Below are 22,876 nucleotides of genomic sequence, written 5' to 3'. Positions count from 1 at the left end.
TTTTTAATTGGTGAGGAAGGGTTTTCAGAGGTCTGAACTTTTGCTGCCTCTATGCCGCCATCTTGACTCTGCCTCTCAATTTCATTGAATATTGAAAGAATCCAGGGAAACTAAAAAACAAAAGTGAGGAATACGAGCATTCAAGCATGGAGAACATAACCATGCAAAGGCAAAAATGATAGGAAGGGGAATTTGTATCAAGATACAGTAAATCATATCATAGAATCTGAAATTAAGAGCTGGAAGGAATCTTAGAGGCCACTCAATCCAACCCTTTTTGAAATGGAGAAACTGAGATGCAGAGAAGTCACAGAATTTACCCAGGGTCTTACAGGTAGTACATCTAAAGTGAGAATTAATTTTGAGTCCTTTCAACTCTAATTAGGTCCAATGCTCTACTCCTTGTGTCCCTTCAATTTAGATTCATGCCTCAGAATCTTTTACCTACTTGGAAGAATATTACTGAAATGTCCCCTTAGCCTTTTCTTCCGCAAGTCAAATAATTTACCTTATGTTAACTATCTCTCATGAGTCCTTTAAAAAAAAAGCCTACCATCATTCCTTCCTTGTTCCAGGATGTTATCTGACCTTAGCTACTCCTACCTGGCACAATGAAATCTTTAAGGAACTATGCCTCTGTTGTATCCATAGTTAACCACATCTGCAATTCCCATTGCATACCCACCAAACATCTAAAATTACCAACTGACTAGAGAGTTTGAATCCTAGTTTTAAAACCCTGGCCAGCTGCAGGAAATACAGAGGGAAAAAGTTATGCCTTGGCTACTGAGTACAATCTGCACACAGTGTTAACGATACCATGTCAGTCCATAAATTATCATGGCTAAATGCTGAAACATTAACACCACCCAAAACACACTCGTAAGCAAGCCAGCTTGGCAAAATGAGGTCATGGAGAAGCGTAAAGTTATTTCAGGATGGGTCTTGAATACCACTACAGCTCCTTTGACACCACCTGCTCTTGTTCTGAGAACTGTATATTTAAGTCCCCCAACAGCAACTGGGCTTAAGCCCAGTGCTGACTTTACAGTCCAGTCCAAAGTAAATGCTGTCCTGTTGGTAGGTGTTGACCTTTAGATGAGGCATTAAAATCCCCCTGCCAACATTCCCACCTTCTGCTTAATTGGCACAGTGTAAAAGATGTTGCTGAGAAAGCATTCAATGCCCACCATAGCTTGCCGGCATATTATCATAGTAATAGAGGCATGTAATGTATTCCTCTAAAAAATGGTTGGATAATCTAACTCAACATCATAAATCACTCTGGTGATGAGGGTCATAGAGGCAGTAAGTAGACCTCTGAATTCCTGCTCACAATGTTTCTATTCTTTCTCTGGAACTTTTCTTGTCCCATATTAAGTCAAGAACACCTCACTTACCCTATTAACCTGCCTATAGATCTGTCAAGATCATGCCTGTCAGAGGTGGCTAAGACTCCTGCCAGAGTCCTCTGTGAATAGGAAGTTGGAACACACATTTCTTTCAAAACCACATTTATTTCTCATGCTCACTATGCCTAATGCTGCATGTTTTCCCATCCCAACCCGGTGTTATCTAAGCCTACAGTAATAATTCACTCAAGATTTCATAACCACTTAAAATAATATGAAGTCATTTAGACTAATAAAGTTAAAAAAAATTTCTGAACCTCCTTCCCCACTCAGTAAACTTTTGACTTCTAATTATTTCCAGGATCAAATATAAAGTTATTTGTTTGGCATTTAAAATTCTTAACAATTTTGGCACCTTCCTCTCTTCCTTCCATGCACTCTAGAATCCCATCATATTGGACTTCTCACACACAACACTTCTCCTCATGTGTGTCTTTACCCTGTCTGTTGCCCATACCTGACTGCTTTCTTCTTCCCAAACTTTACCTCATATAATCCTTGGTTTCTTTTATTTGTCAGCTGAAGTGCCACTTCCTTCAGGAAGTCTTTCCTGGTTGCTCAAGCTATTAGTGACATCATAAAGTTAACTATTATCTACTCTTTTAAAAAATAAATTTTTATATATTTTTTCTTTACATCCCCTAGATTTCTTCCTGTGTCACTATTCATGACTCCCTCAGAAAATTGGTCCTTATGACAAACATTAAAAGAAAAAAAAGAAAAAATCCTGCAATTTCAATATATCAAAAAAAAAATCTGATATTATAATCAACATTTCAAACACATGAAACTTTCTATAACTTCAAAAGTGAAGGAAAAGTGGTTTCTCATAACTCTTTTGGGGGGCTAAGCTTGTTCTTTATAATTTTCCAACATTCACATTCAATTGTTTTGTGGTCTTTCCTTCCATTTCCACTATTGTAATCATTCTATGTCTGTGTGTGTGTGTATATATATATATATATATATATATATATATATATATATACGTATATAAATATACAAATACACATATGTGTATATATTCCATAACTATGTATTGTACATTAGATATACATGTGTGTAAACATATGTTACATATGTAAATACCTATATTTCTTGTTCTGTATGCTTTATTCCATACCAATTCATATGTTTTTTCATACTTCTCTGCATTTGTATTCATCATGTTTGCCATTTCTTACATCATAGTAATCATCTATTATATTATGTAATATAAGTTATTAAACCATTTTCCAATTGATGGGCATTTACATTATTTCTAGTTCTTTGTTATCTTGAAAAGTACAGGCTGCAGGTACTTTGGTTTATATTTTCTATCTATTATTTATTAATCTTATATGTTTTGATTTATATAAGTTATATCCCCCATTAGACCATAAGGTCCTTGAGAGCAGGAACTGTTTTTGGTTAATTTTTAACTACCCGGCTTTTTAAAGTCCAGTCTGGCACATATTTATGTGCCCAGCAAGTATTGTTAATTGGTTGGTTGGTTGGTTGGTTGGTGATGAATGTCAGACAATTACATTAACTCTCTTTGTTCCTTCATCTTACCTTCTCAGAAACATTTTCTGCTCATTTATATGTTACTTTAAGTTCTTCAAGTCAAAAAAGCATTTGTTGAATACCTAGTATGTATAATACTATTTTCTCAACATTCAGTGCTTTCTGGGATAGATTGAAGGATCTACTAACTACATTAAAGAATCAATGCAGCAAGACACTGTGGCATCTCATGGAGTTAAGGTGATGAAACATGGAAGTCTTGAAATAGTTTGTTGACTTGCATTTACTAAACACTTATCACATGCTTTTAATCATTCTATGAGCCTTTATTGCTTAATATTCCCTTGCTATGTGATACTAAAACTGCCTCTTCCTTATCTGAGTCAAATGTGTACTTGGATATCTTTTTAACTTCCTCTCCCAAGAGAGGTGGTTTTTACTTTCTTTAAAGCCCAATGCTAAGCAAGGTGTCAGGTACTGAATAAATGTTTATTGATTGACTGATTGGTTATATCACAGTAAGTTTTGACAGTTGTGTGGCTTTAGTAGTAGAATACCTTTTATAAAAACCTAGTAGGATCATAAATAAAAAGTTGAAAGGTATCCTTCAAAAATATCTATTCAGTCCATCCCTCTCATTTTAGAAGAGAGCGCTGAGGCTCAAGGATGTTAAGTGACTTCCCCAGGTGGTATAGAAAAAAGTATACTGGCTCTGGAGTCAAAGGACCTGGGTTCAAACCTTGCCTCTGACACTTGCTAGCTATGTAGCCTTAACCAGTTAAGTTTCCTCACCTGTAAAATGAGGCTATTGGATTAGATCTGAAGTTCCTGCCAGATGTACATCTAATGGTCTCGGAGATAACTTCTGAGGTTGATTTTAGCTCTAAATCTATGATCCTAGAAAGTCAAACAGATATACCTAGGTCCTCGATTCCAGATCCAGCATTCATTCCCCTGGCCCAAGATGGTCTCTTCAGGACCCTCTCAGTCTTATTTAGTTCACTCTAGATGTTAGATCTTTTAAGCTATAATCTATAAAACTGCCACTGAGGGCACAATTTGGAGTTTTATACAGTCTTTTCTTGAAAAAAAAAATCGCCATTCACTTAGAGAAGAATTTTTAACAGGGAGGGAAGAGTGCTGAAATTGGAGTCATGGGAGCTGAGTTCAAATCTTCGCTCTGCCTCTTGCTCTCTATGTGACTTTAGGCAAATCACCTAAACTCTTCGAGGTTCAGTTTCCTCATCTGTACAATGGTAACTTGAACCAGATGAATTCTAAATCTATACTCTTAATCTCATGGAATGGTAATAGTCACTTTTTGAGACCAGGGTAACACTTAGGGTTACCAATAGAAGAGAATAAAAAAGTATGCTTTCCCTGAGGAAAAATAATGTTGAAACTGGAAAAAAAATTTCTACTTTCAAAGAACTTGTTAAAGTAGATCCTTTTTTTGGTGGGGAGAATAGTCTATTCCTTTTTGACAAAAGGCAAAATAATTTTACACAATAATAATAAAAGCCCTTGAGTATCTGACATTATAAACATAGATTAGTTTACAATGGAAATAAATGATGGAACTAGAATAGAGCATTCACCCATTTTAACATAGTCATCCCACTATCAGCTACATGTTATTCCTGTCCAAACAAAGATGGTATAACAAGCAAGCAGCCTCTGCTTTGTTCGGTATCTCATACATCAGTTCCTAATATTACTATAATATAAAAAAATAAATGGAAAAATAATTATTCAGCAGCTCTGTCATTGACAGTTGATACTATCTAAAGTACTCACTGCCAAATGGATTTTTTTTCCTTTTTTTCTCTATCCGTTGAGAGACTCCTTATCACTCCCACAAAAAAAAAATATCAGTGATTACTTATAGATTCAATCTCATTATTAATCAGTGCAGGATCTGCTCCACTTATTATCCAATCTAGGTTGTTCCTCCCATGACAATTCAGTGGCCTCCAGCTGTAGAGAGTTCACTAAATTGGTGCCATACTTAGTACAGACTCCTAATCAGCTTTCTCTTTACTGTACCTCAGAACTCCTTTTCTCAAACAATTCACCACCTAGCCTCTCAAACCTGGTTTATTTGTTTGTTTGTTTAACTTTCTAAAAGAACAACTCTCCACTTTTCAATAACCACTCTGCTCATTTTGACTCCACAAAACATACTCTCTGGTGCCCCCCATACCCATTTTTTCATCTACCTTTTACTTATTGTTTTCTCCCTAATAGGGGAAGTCTAGACTATATTGTCCTTGAGAACAGAGAGACCGATTTTGTTTTTCCTTATTTGTATCTCTAGCACTTAGTATAGTGCCTGGAAGATGGTAGGTCTTTAATAAATGTTTATTGAGTTGAATTGAGTAGGTCCTATATATAAGACAAATCTATTTGGGGTCACTAGGTAAGAGGAAGGTTATAAAAGATTATGAAGAGCAACACATATGCTATTTTAACCCTTCAAATACTATAACACCTCTGCTCAGAATTCATTGTTTTTTACTACATTCTTCTTGTTTGGCATAGTCGATTGGCTGAGAAAACTGTAATTACACATCCTGCCTCTCAGACTTATTAACTGAATAGTTGTCATTTAACCTCAAGGTGATCCATGTAACTCTCAAGGCTTTATCACCTATAATAGAAATGTTTTGGAATCTATCCTCATTTGAGAAAGTTCCCTAATTATGAGATTACCATGTTTAGGACAATCACTAAACCTTCAAGTATTTATATATATATATATATATATATATATATATATATATATATATATATATATATGTTCCTGTCAAAGATACCACTAATTTTCATCCTGATTTTATAATGAGAAAAACTGAAAAGAGAGTAAGTAATCCTACCAAAGTATACAATAAGTCAAGATTAGAGCTTGTAGCTGCTGATTTCTATATTTAACTTTTAGGTTTTATATATTCTTGCCTCTTCATGAGCTTCCCTTATAAACTTCATCCAAGAATTTTTTTTTTAAAGAAAGGGATTTGGTTGTCTCTTTCCACTAATAATAGATGGACTTCTCTCATACCACTGCCCTCTTTTTAAGACTAAATTGGTGTTTTCTTTTTCTCCCAAGGTAAATGATCTAAGCTCTTCAATGTCACTACTTTAATACTCTAGGAGAATAAACCTCAACTACATTTACATATTTTTGCCAGTCTTTTTTTCCCCTTTCTTAATATTTTCTTTCCTTGATGCTCTCTTACAAAGAGAAATCAAATCAACTGGAATCATCCAGTCCAGTAATTTTTAAGCTAGACATTAAATGATTGAAAAAAATCATATCCATTAGGAAGTTATTAGGCAGCCAAGAAACATTAATGAGTATTTTTTAATACTTCAAGAATTATTTCATTTCATTCATATGGGTCCACCCTCCTTGTAAAAAAGATTCCTATGTCTCCATGTCTTTGTTGATGGTTTATTAAGCTGCTGGCCCAAAAAACAATTTCCATGTGGTGACTAGCCCTCTGGAGATGAACCTGACTTCTAACCTAGGCTTTTCCTCATACAGCAGACAGAGAATCTATTCCAGGAGTCATACCTGAAGCACTAATGGAACTTGCTACAATTTAAAGTCTTCTAATATCACTTCAGAGAAGTAACTCTTTCCTCCACACCCTCATGAGATAGCTGAGTAGGAATCTAGTGAAAGATTTACAAGTAAATTAAGTGAAAATGTTGAATTCCTGCCTATATGACATGTTTCCCATTTTTTATGGTCTACATGTTGCCAAATAGCAAATTTGAGCTTTTTACTGTATTGGCTCTGTGAGTATATATTTTCCTGAAGGCATTGTGTGGACCCAGCTTAAATGAAAGAGCAAGAGTATCAAATAGCCTACCTCATTAGACAAGGAGCTCTAATTATAAGTATATCAAGAGCAATATATCAATTTCCTCAGAACACTAATGCTTTTGAGTATCAAAGCTCATATAAAATGATACCTTTAAAAATGACACTATAAGAAGTCTTCTTCCCTACAAAATAGCTTATAAATGAACAAGACAGAACAGGACCGTGAAGCAATGCTCTTAATAAATATAATTAGTCTACATTTAGTAAAAGGTGACATTCAAAATGTGGACATCAAATTCAACATAAAGTAGACAGGAAAAGAGAAATAAGGGTCTAGCCCATCTATGAAAAACAGGGGAGATAGTAAACATGACTTCCTACAAAAGATAATTCAGAGTTTAGAGAAAATATACATCCTTCTGATCCATCAGAATGTTATAAGCTGTAGCTACTAAATCATTCTGCTCTCTTGAGGATGAAATATTTTGCTCCCTCCCCTAGGGAAGCATGACTCTCTGGGAGATTGGCTGGTTGGTTTCCTATTTCGTAGCAGAAATCCCTTTGCTCTTAGGCACGTGATCTGCCAAATGATTTCTCCAAGTGATCTTCAGACCCAGTGAGGACAAGAGAGGATATAGCCTACTGAAGTTGGTGAGGAGTTAAGTTAGAGAAAAATTTTATTTTCTGATAGGCTCTAATATTAACTGCTGTAATGGATCACATAATCATAGAACTTGAAGAATCCTTAAACATCACCTAATCCACTACCCATTTTTTAAGTGAGGAAATCAAGGTCCAAGAGGAGCAATTTGGGCAACTTGCCCAAGATCATACAAAGTAGCAAGACATAGACTAGACTTTGAAACTGGGGTTTCTGAGTAAATTTGTGACAGCTGAAACATATTGAGTGAACTACACTGAATGTGTCTTAGGGCAACAGTCAAGATGGCAGAATAAAAATAAATGTTCTGAGCTCATCCAAACCCACCTCAAAACAATTATAAAAGGAAGGGGAAAAAACCCTCAAAACAAAATTTGGAGTGACAGAGCCAACAGAAGACAGAATGAAGCAGAGTTTTAGCCAAAGAAAACATAGGGAGGGGCAACAGGAAAGACCCATCTCACTGGGATAACAGTTGAGAGTAGTGGAATCAGCAGTGTGAGAAGTGACCTGGTACAAGCACATGCTGAGAAACTTGAGGATCAGATTGGTACAAGCACACAGAGGGGAACCCTCAACAGAAGAAACAACCCTGGTACTCACAAAACCAGGGAGAACTGGAAGCTGAGGACCAGAATGCAGCTAAAGTTCCCACATGTGGCACCCAGGGAAACCCAGGGACGGTACTCCCCCCTGCCCCCCCAGAAGTGGAACCAAGTCTCAACACATAGGCAAGAAAATGAAAAAGTCCCACACACACCCAATGAGTAAAAGACAAAGAAAAGGCCTGAATCTGGAAGGTCATTTCAGCAAAAGGGAACCCCTAAAAAAGCTCCTAAAAAAGAACCAAAAAAGAAATAACAGAAGACAGTTAGATAGATCAGTGGATTGAGAGCCAGCCCTAGAGATAGGAAGTCCTGGATTCAAATTTGACCTCAGACATTTCCTAGTGACACTGGGCAAGTCACTTAACCCCCATTTCCTTGCCCTTATCACTCTTCTGTCTTGGTACCAATTCACAATATTGATTCTAAGATAGAAGGAAAAGATTAAAAAAAAACTCAAAAGAAAAATTAGGAAAGAAAATTATAGACGTTAACACTTTAGAGTAGAAATGCACTGAAGAAAACACTCTTTAAAAAAAAGAAATACAAAACCTCAAATAGGAAAATAACTCTCTTTAAAAGGAAATATAAAGACTAAAAGAAAAAAATGCTCCCTAAAAATTGGAATTGGACAAATGGAAGCTAATTGTGCCATAAGAAAGTAGGTAATACTAATAATAAAATTTTAAAAATAGAAGAAAATCTGAAATCTTTCACTGGAAAAACACCTGAGATATAAAAATGATCCAGGAGAGGTAACCAAAGAATCACTGAACTGCCTGAAAGTCAGGACCCCCCAAAAATAGCCTGAATATAATATTGCAAGAAATTATGTGGGAGAACTTCCCCTAATGTTCTCCAAAAAGAGGGGGAAATAAAAATGGAAAGAATCCATTGATTACTGCCTGAAAGAGATCCCAAAATTTAACAATCTCAGGTCTATATTAGCCAAATTCTAGAACTCACAAGTCAAGGAGAAAATACTGCAAAGAGGCAGAAAAAAATAATTTAAATATTGTAAAGCCATGGTCAGGATTTACACAGCTTCTACATTAAGGGACTGAAAGGAATGGAATATGATTTTTCACAGGGCAAAAGCTCTTGAACTACAACCAAGAATTACCTTGCCCCTGAAACTGAGCATAATATTCTCGGGGGATAATTTCACTTTGAATGAAATAAAGGACTTTCAGGAATTCCTGATGAAAAGGACCAGAGCTGAAAAGAAAATTCAGTAATGAAATTCAACACTCCAGAGAAGCATAAAAAGGTAAAAAGGAAAGAAAATCTCAAGGGACTTAATGGAATTATGCTGATCACATTTCTATATGGCAAAGTATTAACTAGGATACTTAAGATATCTATGATGCAAGCAATATTAAGACAAGATACTTAAGGTACTCAAGAGAACAATGGGGTTAAACTAATTGCATTATTACATAGGGTGATAACTAAAATACTTAAGATATCTATGGTACTTAAAGTCCCTAAGGTACTTATTTAGGATACTTAAGATATGGAAGATAATTCATAATGTTATCATTATTATGGCAGTGAATAGGAAAACACATAGACATAGAGCAGGGAGTGAGTTCAATATGATGGGATGATGTCCAAGAAAATAAAAATACCCCCCCAAAAATAAATTAAATCAAGGGACAAGAAAGAGGAATACACTGGGGAAAGAGAAAAGGAGACAAAAATGATGGTAAATTATCTCACATGAGGAAGTGAGTAAGGAGCACCACAGTAGAAGGGAAAATGGGGGTTGCTGGGCAATGTTTGAACCTTTCATCAGAATTGGCACAAAGTGGGAATAACATCCACATGCAGTTAACTATAGAAAACCATCTTGATTTATAGGGAAATAAAAAAGAGAGGGGGTGTAAGGGTGAGATGGGCAAAAGGGAGGGTGAACTCAGGGAGACAGTAGTCAGAAAAAATGTTTATGAATAGAGAAAAGATGAAGATAGAGGGAAACGCACAATTAGTGATTATAACTATGTATGTGAATGGGATGAAAATGGAAGAGGATAGCAGAATAGATTAAAAGTCAGAATCCCACAATATGCTATCTACAAAAACAAAAAACCCCAAACATTTAAAGCAAGGAGGACACACACAGAGTAAAAGTAAAGGGCTAAAACAGAATCTACTATGCCTCAACCAAAATTTAAAAAAGCAGGAGTAACAATCTCAGAGGATTTGTAATGGAATTCTATTGTACCATAAGAAATTACAAACAAGATGATCACAAAAAAAAAAAAACCTGGGAAGACTTATATGAAGTGATGCAAAGTGAAGTGAGAAGAACCAGGAGAATGTTGTGAATGTTATATGTAATAGCAATAAAGTACAATGATCATCTGTGAATGGCTTAACTGTTATAAGCTAGGCAAGGATCCAGGACAAGTCCATAGGATTCATGATAAAAAAAATATATTGCTACAGAAAGAACTGACAAAATCTGAATGCAGATTGAAGCATATCATTCTTCATATTATTTCCTCTGAATTTTTCTCTAGTGTAAGCCATATATGTCTTCTTTCACAATATGATGAACATTGAAATATGCATTACATAATGACAACCTATCATTTTACCTTCTGTTTTGGAGAGAGGGAAAGGATGGGAGGAAGGGAGAAAACATGGATCAAAACATGTCCGAAAAAGATTATTGAGCATTGTGCTAGCATAAACTGGAAAATAAATTAAAAATAAAAAAGATAAGAATATTTCTTAAGCCAGTCTTTGTCCTTGTGGAAAAGTAAAATTATCCACTTAAGATCACTGCCAAAGAAGAGAAGTTCTATTAATACAGAGCTCTAATTATAACCTTCATTTGCAGAGTACTTTGTATTTTTAAATGTTTTATAGATATTCTCTCTTTTTATCTTTTCAACAAAGCTCCGAGTAGGTAGTGTAAGTATTTTTACTTGCAAGGGCAGGGACAAAAATTCAGAGAATGTCCTCAGTCACCCTACTAGCAAGTGATGAAGCTAGGACTCAAATGAGGTTGTTCTTATTCCATGTTCTGTACCCTTTCTGCAACATCACTCTCCAGGTTGCTCTTACAGACTCACAGACTTTATCTACTGTGCCACAGAAACCTCTTTATCCTGACTCCACTCTTGAACTTCACACAAATTTCCATTATATATGATAGTCTGGCTCTTCCCAGAATCTCTGTTTTAAGAGTGAAGTCCAGGCTAGCCATATCTTCAGTCTTCTCCTAAAGTCTGGCTTTCTCTACCATATCTTCATGCTGGGTAACTTCATCTCTTCTCCCCATATTTTTCAGTCTCTTTTCATGTGTTGTTTTTTCATTAGAAATTAGAATTGAAATAAATTAGAATGAAAGATCCTTGGTGGCATGGACTGTCTTTCTGTTTGTATTTATATTTCTAGGAATTAATTAGTTCAGTGCACAAAGTATTTAGTAAATGGCTGTTGACTTGACTTGCAATATCATGGTACCTTCCTAACAAGGTAGAATAGGGAACAATGATAATGAATGCCACATGGTCATTGTTTGGGAAAAGAAAAAAGGTGGCATTATTTTAAAAATTAGAAGGGGAAACATTAAAAACAAAGAATCATATGTACTTCAATAGAAATGATTGCTTATAGTGCTAAAAATGATATTTGAAAATTAAACGCCAAACTTCTCAATTATAGATGAGGAATTTGAGGCCCAAGGAATTGAAATGACTTGCCTAAGATCATATAGCAAGCTATTAGAAGAATCAGAACACTAATAAAGCCTACCAGTCCGTTTTCTTTCCATTGTGCTATCCTGCTTCCCAATCATTACCAAAGAAAAGATAATAAGGGGAGTAATATGCTTCATTAACACATTCAATTTCCTAACACCATTTTCTGTCAGAACTCCTGTCCTGGATCCAATATAAAAGTTTCTTATGAAATAAATCCCATGTTGAAAAGTAAGCTTGCTATTAGGACAGATCCATTGAATTCCAAGGTTAGGTATTTAAGAGGTCCTATCTCTCCGAGTCTTTATTGTGTGATCAAAAATACCATGAGAGACTGCTAAAAATGATTAAAGAGGCTTTATCTTAGATTGATAACTATAGTGGTAAGGGTGAGAAAGGATATTGGTGGAGGGAGGAATAAAAAAAAGAGGAAAGAAGGGAGGGGGGAAATGGATCTGAGGAGATGGTATCACTGTCGCATGCCAGCCCAACATCACTGGTTTTAACATTTGTATTTTAGTCTATCTCCTGCCTAATAACACCATGTAGTGAAATAAAGGACCCATTCTGGAGGTAATTGTTATGTGGTGGAATATAAACAAGCCCCATTCTGCAGTATATTTACCACAGTGCATATTTACGAGTTGGGTTTAATTAAAAGTCAGGAACACTAGAGCTATTTTTTAACTAGATGCCTATTATCTAGTGTCAAATGCTTGGTTTTAATCACGCATTTTATATCATCGTGACCTAGATCACTGCCTGTGACATATGAGATAGTGTGTTGTCTTTCCTGAGAAGATGTAGCAGGGCTTGATGGATGTTTTCTCATTCCTAACCTCATTACTACCAGCTTCCCATCCATCTAATAAAATGCTATGATAGAGAGTGGGAAGGTGCTATAAATCATAATATTCCAGCCGCTTCGAGCAGATTCATTAGAAATGCTGACTATATATCTCACAAACAGAAAGTCAACCAACACACAAAGTAAGCTGCAGTTTCTTCTCATGATCAAGTCACCCCTTCCCCTACTCTCCATTCTTCCAACAGAATAAAAGTTTTGTTTTTGTTATTTTTCATGGAAAATGCAATACTGGATAAACTTCAGGGTAAGGTTATGAATAAGTGAGAGAGGTATATTCACATAATAGAAAAAGGATTAGCCTTGGGGCCAAAAGAATCAGGTTCTAGTCTTGCCTCTGACACATAGTAGCTGAGTGACCAAAGGCAAGTAACTTAAGTGCCCAAGATAATTTTTAAATTACCTTTTTTTTTAATTCTAAATTAGGAAGAAGTTAAGAAATCTACATTGATAGAATTTGCTTATTGGATATTCCCAGTACTAATGAAATCTTTAGTTCAGATAAAAATTGCATATATTAGTGAATTACATATTTATGCAAAAATTACATAAATGTATATGTATAAATATGTATATGTATATCTATAGTCACTAATATCTATATAAGTATGTATGTGTATCCAAAAGATAGTTTTGGAAAAGGAGAGTTTAGGGGTTTCAGAAATTCATTTAATATCAAAACACTAATAGGAACTCAAACGAAATAAAAATACACAACAATGGGACATAACATTCCCAGGTCTACATTTCACTGAAGTGTCCCTCCTACTTAACCTCTTATTTTTAGTTCTTTAACAAGCATGGAACTATCCTTCTTCAGGAATTGTCTTTATTATACTAATGTGTCAAGAAATAATAGGGGAGAAAGCACATCACTTATGCATTTGCAATGCCAGAAAAAATTATTAATTCCTTCACTTTGTGACTTTCACAGTGGGGCATGGCCAAAAATCAGTTCTAGATTTTGTAATGATTTGTAATGGTGGTATGATACTGCTGATGACAAGATAGCTAAAGATATATATATATATATATATATATATATATATATATATATATATATATATATATATATATATATATATATATATATATATATATATATATATATATATATCTGCTGTGTGCAGAGAGAACACTATGCCAGCTCCTAGGACAGATACATAGGTTATAGAAGACAGCCCTTGACTTCAAATTATATGAATCCCTTTCCTGCTCAGTAGGCTCCAGTGGCTCCCTATTACTACCAAGATAAAGTATAATGTCCTTTGTTTGGCATTTAACGTGCTTTACTACATTTCTGGCCTTTTAAAATTCTATTCTCTTCCAGGATGATATGGTGAAACAGTGTATAATCTACTCTGACTGCTCCAGAGAGTGGGTGAAGGACAATAATTTAAAATAAACTGGAACTCTACTGCTGAGAAAACTGCAAAAGAGTATGACAGAAAGTAGGTATAGACCAATATCTCATAGCCTATGCCAAGATAAGATCAAAATGAATATATGATTTAGATATAAAGGGTGATACCATGAGCAAATTAGAGGAACATAGAATAGTTTAACTGTCAGATCTTTGGAGAAGGGAAGAATTTATGACTAAATAAGACAGAACATTACAAGATTTAAAATGGATAATTGTGACTATTGAATTTTAAAGGGTTTGTAAAAACAAAACTAATAACTAAGATTATGAGAAACAAGCTGAGTAAAATTTTTATAGTAAATTTCTTTGATAAATGTCTCTTTTCTCAATTATAGAGAGAAGTCAAAGTTATAAGAATACAAGCCATTGCCCAGTTGACAAATGGTGAAAGGGTATGAACAGGCAGTTTTCAGATAAAGAATTTAAAGCCATCAATAATCATATGAAAAAGTGTTCTAAATCACTCTTGATTAGAGAAATGCAAACTAAAACAACTCTGAAGTACCACTTCATACTTACCAAATTGGCCAATAGGACGGAAAAGGAAAGTGATAAATGTTGGAGGGGATGTGGCAAAGTTGAGACATTAATGCATTGTTTGTAGACTTGTGAAATGATGGATCATTCTGTAAAACCATTTAGAACTATGCCCAAAGGGCTATAAAACTGTGCATACCTTTTGATCTAATAATATCACTATTGGTCTATTTGAAAACATTTTTAAATGGAGGTGGAAGGAGCTACTCATACAAAAATATTTATTGCAGTCTTTTATGTGGTGGCAAAGAATAGTAAATGGAGGGAATACCTATCAATTAGGGAATGGTTGAGCAAATTGTGGTGTATGGTGGTGATGTTGATGGAATACAGGATATCAGAAAGAACTGTAAAGACATAAGTGAACTGATACAGAGTAAAACATGCAGAGCCAGGAAAACATTGTACAAAGTAACTACAATATGGTAAGATGATCAACTATGAAAGATTTGGCTACTTTTGGCAATAAAAGGATCCAGAACATTTCTGAAGGACTTATGGCAAAGAATGCTATCCATCACCAGAGAAAAACTGTTGGAGTAAGAATGTAGATGAAAGCATAATATTTTACACTTTAATTTGTTTGGGGTTTTATTTTGGAGTTTTGATTTTATATGAGTATTCTCCTACTGCTGAGAAAACTGGAAAACAATATGGCAACAATGAAAAATATGGAAATAGGTTTTGCATGATAAAGCTTGTATAATCCAGATAAAATTGCTTCCCATTGCTGGGAAGGGTGAGGGAAGGGAGGTAGGGAGATAATTTGGATGTCATAATTTGAGGAAACTTATGTGGAAAATTTCTATTATATGTAATTGGTAAAATAAAATACCTTTAATAAAAATAAATTGGAACTCTAGTGTAGACACTCTTGAATGCCAGCCTAATAATTCTGAATTTTATTTAATAGACAGTACAGAGCTACTGACGGCCTTTGCATAAAGGAGTGATGTGATCAGAATTGTTTTATTAGGAACACACTTTGACAGTTATGTGAAAGATATACTGTCTTATGTGTATACAGCTGTTTCGCCTATTAGATTAGGAGCTCCTTAAGAAAACAGACTTCTTTTCTTTGTATTTCTGTGTATCTTCAACACTTAGAGTATTGCCTAGTACAAAGTAGGTCCTAAATACATGTATGTTGACTGACTTTCTGACAAAGGAGATAATATATATAATCAAGAAATTTCTCCCCTTATATAAGCCTGAAAAATTACCATGGATTCCTATCCAAGGATTCTTGGTTTCTTTGCACAGAAAAGGAACAAAGTTGATGAGAAATGCTGAATACCCTGATATGTATTTCTTCACAGTCTCTCATATACCAAGGTCAGTTCCAAACACCCAGACATACTTTCATGCCAATGATTTTAGGGAAAATTTTTTAGGAATAATAGCAAAATGAATTTGCCTAAAAGACATTGTTTATATGGAACCAACAGATGTTGACTACTTGAAAAAGAAATACATTCTCCCACCCATTTTTCTTTTTGCCCTTCCACAACTCAGTTAAAGATAATTTAAGATTATGCAACATTAATCTTGCATACTGATTATCCTGAAGAAAGAAGTCCAGTAACCTCAGAAGTACCATTGAAGGAAGGAAGTTATATTCTTTGATTTGAATAGCTAAAAGCTATTAAAAATTATTATTTTTGCTAAGTAGAGGTCTAACACTATATTAGCAACAAATTTCTTTCTCAGTATTTGTGGAATGGCACAGCAGTGATGTCTATTTTATGAATACTTTCTGCATGTATGTGGAAAGGAGAAGAGATAAAGCCAACAGCATTGATGAGATATCTTTAAAAGTGAAATAAAAGCTAAAATGTCACATTTCTATATATTTTTTTCTCTAGGCATTATCGAGTCTTCTGTTTAACTTCTGTTAACTATATATCATAGTTAAATATCTTTCCCCTTCCTGAAAGACATCCCATATAACAAATATTACTATGTTAGAATGGGGCAAAATAAATCAGCAAAATGGTTCTTTATGTTGAAATAGTCTAGGGGGCAGCTGGGTGGCTCAGTGGATTGAGAGCTAGACCTACAGACAGGAGGTCCTAGGTTCAAATCTGACCTCAGATACTTCCCAGCTGTGTGACCCTGGGCAAGTTACTTAACCTCCATTGCCTAACCCTTAACACTCTTCTGCCTTAGAACCAATACACAATACTGATTCTAAGATGGAAGGTAAGGGTTTTAAAAAAAGGAAAAAAAGGGAAAAAAAGAAAAATCTGAGAACATGTACATTATATAATACATGTGAACCTTCCACCTTTACAAAGGGATGGTTTGTGTGTGTCCTCCAACCTCTCTTTAATCAAGTCCTACCTGAACTTTTCAATTTTGTTACATTTACTTCTGATTTTTTGGTGTATTGTTGTTCTTTTAACTTATGTTATTGATTTCTATGTAAATATATATATATATATATATATATATATATATATATATATATTTGCCTCTGCTTAATTTATTCTGTATCAGTTCATATAGATTAGTGATGGTGAATCTATAGCATGGGTGCCAAAGATGGCACTCAGAGCACTCTCTGTGGGAACATGACCACACTCCTACCTGCCAACAACCGCCCACTAACAGAGTTCATTACTAGAAAGGCAGAGAACTCAGTGGCGCTGCTCCCCTGCCCCTCTCTACCATGCCTGGTGAATTTTTTCACATCACTTGCCTCTCTGCCCAGCAACCCAATGGGAGTGCACAGAGAGTAAGGTTATAGGTTCACAGGCAGCAGAGCTGGAGGGTAGCAAAAATCTTAGGGCACTCCCCTCTTCCTCTTTACACTTGCTGAGGACATTCCTCGCTTTACCCACTCCTCTACCCAGCAGCCCAATGAGAGTACTTTCTCTGTCCCCTGTATAGAGTAAAGGGGGAGGCAAACCTGGCACTTGGTATGGGGGAGGGTTGGGGGCAAGACCTAGCACTCCTTCTCTAAAAGGTTTGCCATCATTGATATAGGTCTTTCTAGGGTCTCTGTAATCAACACACACATCATTTTTTATAGCATAGTAATATTCCATTACATTCCTGTATCACAATTTGTTTATTCATTCCCCAGTTAATGGGTATCAACTATGTTTCCAATTCTTAACTATCACAAAGAACTGCTATAAATAATTTGGTGGAGATGGGATTTTTTTTCTTATTGATGGCTTCCATAGGACATAAGCCTAGTTATGGAGTCTCTGGTTCAAATTTTATGGATATTTTAGTTATTTTATATGCATAATTTCAAATTGCTTTCCAAAATGGTTGTATAATTATACAACTCAATCAAAAATGAATAGGAGTATCTAGCATCCCCAACCCCTACACTCTGATTATTTGACATTCTTTGTCATTTTTGCTCATTTTCATGGTGTAGCATGAAACTTCAAAGTTGTTTTTATCTGTATTGTTCTTATTAGTAATTTTGAGCATTTTTCATGTAGTCTTAAACACTTTGCAATTCTTTTTGAGTACTGCTAGTTCATGTCTTTTCACTACTTACCTACTGAAGAATGACTATTATAGATATAGATTGATTTTTTATTGTTTATTTTTGATACCAAATCTAATTGATCAGAGGATTTTATTCCATTTGACCACTTCCTTTTTATGCTGGGGTATTACTTTTATCTGCATAACCGCTTTTCAGTGTCAAGTGATTCAAGTTATTGATTTAATTTTTTAATTGCTTTCATTTCTTATTTCATTATGAATACCTTTCCTCTGCATAGATATGAAATGTACATAATCTGTTTCTCATAATTCCAATAGTATAATCCTTAATATTAAGGTTGAATATCTATTTGGAATGTATTACAGAATATGGTGTAAAGTGTTGGTCTGAGTCTAATTTCTGTCAGTCTGCTTTTCAGTTTTCTTATCTGTTTTAATTAAATAAGAAACGTTTTCCCTAAGTAATTTATGCTTTCCAATTTATCAAACAATGAGTAATTAAGTTCTATTCTTTTTGATTCTCTCTAGTTAAGTCTGTTCCATTGAACTCTCTATTTTTTTTAAAACAAAACTAAATAGTTTTGATGGCTGCTGCTTTATAATATAGTTTTAAAATCTATAGAATTTATTCCTCCTTTATCCCTATTTTTTTCATCTTTGTTTTTCCAAATCAACTTTGCTATTATTTTATCAGGCTCTATAAAGTGTTACATGAGAAACTTAATTGGGCCAGTATTAAAGTATTTATCTATTTGGCAATATTATGATTTTTTATGATATTGACAAAGCCTAGGCATGTGTACTGAATATTTCTGTTTCTATTTGAATTATTCTTATTTCTTTAAGTAATGCTTTATAATGGAATCTAGATAAAACTTTTGTGTACTTTGTTTGGTCTATCCCAAAATATTTTATGCATTTTGTAGTTATAGTAAATGAAATTTTCCTTTCTTACTATTGCTTCTTGTATTTTATTATTATTATTTTATATGGAAATGCTGTTGACAATATTTCTGCATTTATGAGAAATAAATATAGTACTAGATCATCCTTTAGGTCCCATCTAGTTCCAGTCTAAGATTCTATTTTCTACAATTATATGGAGAAAATTGACAGCTTAAAGGAAATCTGCACAAATCTATGAAGTAATAAGCATAAAATAGATTTTAAGTAATCTATACTTGGAATTAGAAATCAAAATTAACAAAATGATTCCAAAAAAAGAAAAATAAGTTAAGGTACCTGGTTAAGATCACTTTAAAAAGAATTATATTGAAATTTTTTAAAAAGCAATTAATACTTATATTCCAATAAATCTATCCTCAATAACCTTTAAGAGCTAAAAATATTATTGATGCCCAAATAAGAGTGGGATAAGTAGACTGACTTCATTAATAAGTACTGTACAACCCCAAAGAGATAATGGACACAAAGACTTGTACAAAAATATTCATAGCTGCGCTCTTTGTGGTGGCCCAAAACTGGAAAATGAGGGGATGCCCATCAATTGGGGAATGGCTGAACAAACTGTGGTATATGTTGGTGATGGAGTACTATTGTGCTAAAAGGAATAATAAAGTGGAGAAGTTCCATGGAGACTGGAACAACCTCCAGGAAGTGATGCAGAGCGAGAGGAGCAGAACCAGGAGAACATTGTACACAGAGACTAATACACTGTGGTATAATCGAACGTAATGGACTTCTCCATTAGTGGCGGTGTAATGTCCCTGAACAACTTACAGGGATCCAGGAGAAAAAAACACCATTCATAAGCAAAGGATAAACTATGGGAGTGGAAACACCGAGAAAAAGCAACTGCCTGAATACAGAGGTTGAGGGGACATGACAGAGGACAGACTCTAAATGAACACTCTAATGCAAATACTATCAACAAAGCAATGGGTTCAAATCAAGAAAACATCTAATGCCCAGTGGACTTACGCGTCGGCTATGGGGGGTGGGGGGGGAGGAAAAGAAAATGATCTATGTCTTTAACGAATAATGCTTGGAAATGATCAAATAAAATATATTAATAAAAAAAAATAAGTACTGTACAAGATATTAAAATAAAATCTTACCCAAAAAGTCTATTGCAATGCATATCCCCAAATTATTTAATAAGACAAATTTGAATTTACATCAGGGATACAATAATGGCTCAACATTAGGAAAATAATTAACATCATAAATCACATGCAAAAATGACAAGCAGAAAACACTTGTAAAGTAAAACATTTATTTTTATTACTAAAATACTCAATATATGTATAACATCACTGCCAACAAAGGATTCCCTAAAAAATGCAGATAGTGACCCAATTATGCCTCCCCATCTTTTATGACTATTCTCCAGTTCCTTCCATAAATTTGCCATAGGATTTTTACCCAACATGTTGGGTGCCTTCCTTTCATTCTTTTGACATTGCGAGGATATGCAGCAGAAAATGTGGGCTGTCTATCACTAATCTATCAATTCTGTCAGATAACCAACCCATCTTCTTCTTAGTTGATGCATTCTTGAGACCATCTCTTATTCTGATCCTTTATCATTTTTCTCATTTTTTATGTATTTCAGTTTACTCAAATACAATAAGCAATACCAATGTGAGAAATCTAAAATCATGTAGAATTTTTGAAAGCTCCTAAGTAAGAGAATGAACATGTTAAATGGCCTTCCAATTATTAAGTGAGGCAAAACAAAAAGTGTTTGCCACCATCATGTTAAAGATCCATAGTAGGATCTGAGTTTTAAGGAATTTCCTCAAGAGTGTGAAGTCTTTTGAAGTTCCTATTTAAAGATGGCACTGAATGAATGGCATAAAGCCCAAATATTCAGTCTTCTGGATGAAATTTGTAATGACTTAAATTTATATATTGACTTTAGCTTAACAAAGGAGCAAGCAGGGAGGTGGTTAAAGAATGCCTACTATTGAGTTCCAGGGGTGGAGCCAAGACTTCTGTTCTACAGCAGAAAAATGTTGAAGCACTTTTTCAGAATAGATGGATCACTCGGTGTTTGGAGACCTCTGCAATATCAGTGTGGAAAACTAAAAAGAACAAAGAGAAAACTGGAATTGGAAAATGTAATAGTACCAGTGAGACACCTCAACCACCTCGAAAGATAAGAGCTGGAATGGATTCAACAGTTGAAATTGAAAAAAACATTTATGAACAAAGTTGAAATTAAAGTGAAGATTCCCAAAGAACTGATACCATGGCTTGTTGATGATGATTACCAGACAAAACAGCTTTTATATCTTCCTGCCAAGAAGAACGTGGACTCAATTCTAGAAGATTGTATGAGTTACAAGAAATCACCTGGAAACACAGATAAGGAGTATGCTATGAATGAAGTGATAGCAGCGATCAAAGAGTACTTCAATGTCATGCTGGGCACCCAGGTACACTACAAATGTGAGAGGCTACCATATGCCAATGTCACAGGTCTTTTGAGCACCACACCTGCTTCAGTTGTTTTTGAGTAATGCTGGCCTAGACTCCCATTGATGAGAAGAGTTTGGCTCGGTTGTTAAACTATTTGCATAATGTCTTAAAATATTTGGTGAAAAATTCTTTAGTGCTTTTTAGCACCAGTGACTATGAGGTTGTCTAAGGAGGTGGATGCTTTTTGTTCTTTTGGGGTGTCTGTTAACCTATCTATCTGTTCTATTAGTCCCTTCCTTGCACATATATTGTACTTTAAATTTGTGTTTATGTAAACATGACTGATGTTTAAATAAGTCTGTTTTGTTTGAAATAGAAAGTACATAGGGAGGTGCTTCAGCCCTTCCTTCTCTTTCAGAGTTGCTGCCAGTGTGTAAGAACAGACATGGAGAGTGATATGCTGAATATAGGATGTTTCAGTCTATTTGACAAAGCTGCTTGAATTCTGGTGGTTTTGTTCCTTTGACACTAAGCACTTTGATGATCCTGGTGAATGCTAAGTGATAAAACACCCTGATTCCTAGTGCCAAAGGTTTAATCATATATTGCCCATGACTCATTCATTTGTGCTCATATTTCTTCTTAGTGCTTGAAGTAAACATTCTCCCCAAACATGTTTCTCCTCCCCACATTGTTGAAGGATGGTGATTTGTGTTGCCAGTTTCCTATTATGATTCTAATGCACATTCAAACAATAGGAAAAACGAAGCGTTAGTATGTTATCTGTGGTTTTCTGGGAAAGTTGGTCTTTCAGGAACTGTTTTACAAGTTTTGGAAATAAATCTTTCTTTATTAAAAATGAGTATCATATTCTATGCCTTCTGGCCCTTTAACGTAAAAGCTTTTAGGTTATGTTTAATCCTCATTATGGCTCCACAGTATCTGAATTGTTTGTTTTGGTTTTTTCTGGCTGCTTATAGTATTTTCTCTTTGGCTTGAGACTTCTGGAAATGTTAAATTTGAGATTTCATTCAGGAGGTGATGATTAGTAGATTCTTTAAATTTATATCTTCTCTTGTTCAAAAACATCAGGGCAGTTTTCTTTGAAAATTTCTTTCAATATGGTGTTCAGGATCTTTTTTTAATCATGGCTTTTAGGCAATTCAATTATTCTCAGATTATTTCATCTGGATCTATTTTCCAAGTCAGTTATTTTTCCAGTAAGAGATTTCAGATTTTCTTATATTTTTCCATTATTTTGAATGTGTTTTATTTTTCTTGCTGTCTTATACATTCATTAGCTTCTATTTGTCCAGTTCTAATTTTTAGGAGCCATTTTCTTCTTTGAGGTTACGTATGTCTGTTTTTACAAAGTTAATTTCCAGTTTGAGTACTATATTTACTGTTTTAGAGAACTGCTTTTCTTCAGCAAGTTTTTGTTCTAAGCTGTTTATTTTTTCTATCATT

At 34.6% G+C, this 22,876-nt stretch overlaps 1 pseudogene; it reads left to right on the top strand.

The window, feature by feature from the left end:
• Positions 1 to 912: 912 nt before the first annotated feature.
• On the top strand, positions 913 to 21,638 carry LOC100619389 (mortality factor 4-like protein 1; annotated as a pseudogene).
• Positions 21,639 to 22,876: the final 1,238 nt, after the last annotated feature.

Source organism: Monodelphis domestica, chromosome 7, assembly GCF_027887165.1.
Source record: "Monodelphis domestica isolate mMonDom1 chromosome 7, mMonDom1.pri, whole genome shotgun sequence".
NCBI lineage: Eukaryota > Metazoa > Chordata > Mammalia > Didelphimorphia > Didelphidae > Monodelphis > Monodelphis domestica.
The sequence above is the reverse complement of the archived record's forward strand: the minus strand, read 5'-3'. Positions and strand labels throughout refer to the sequence as shown.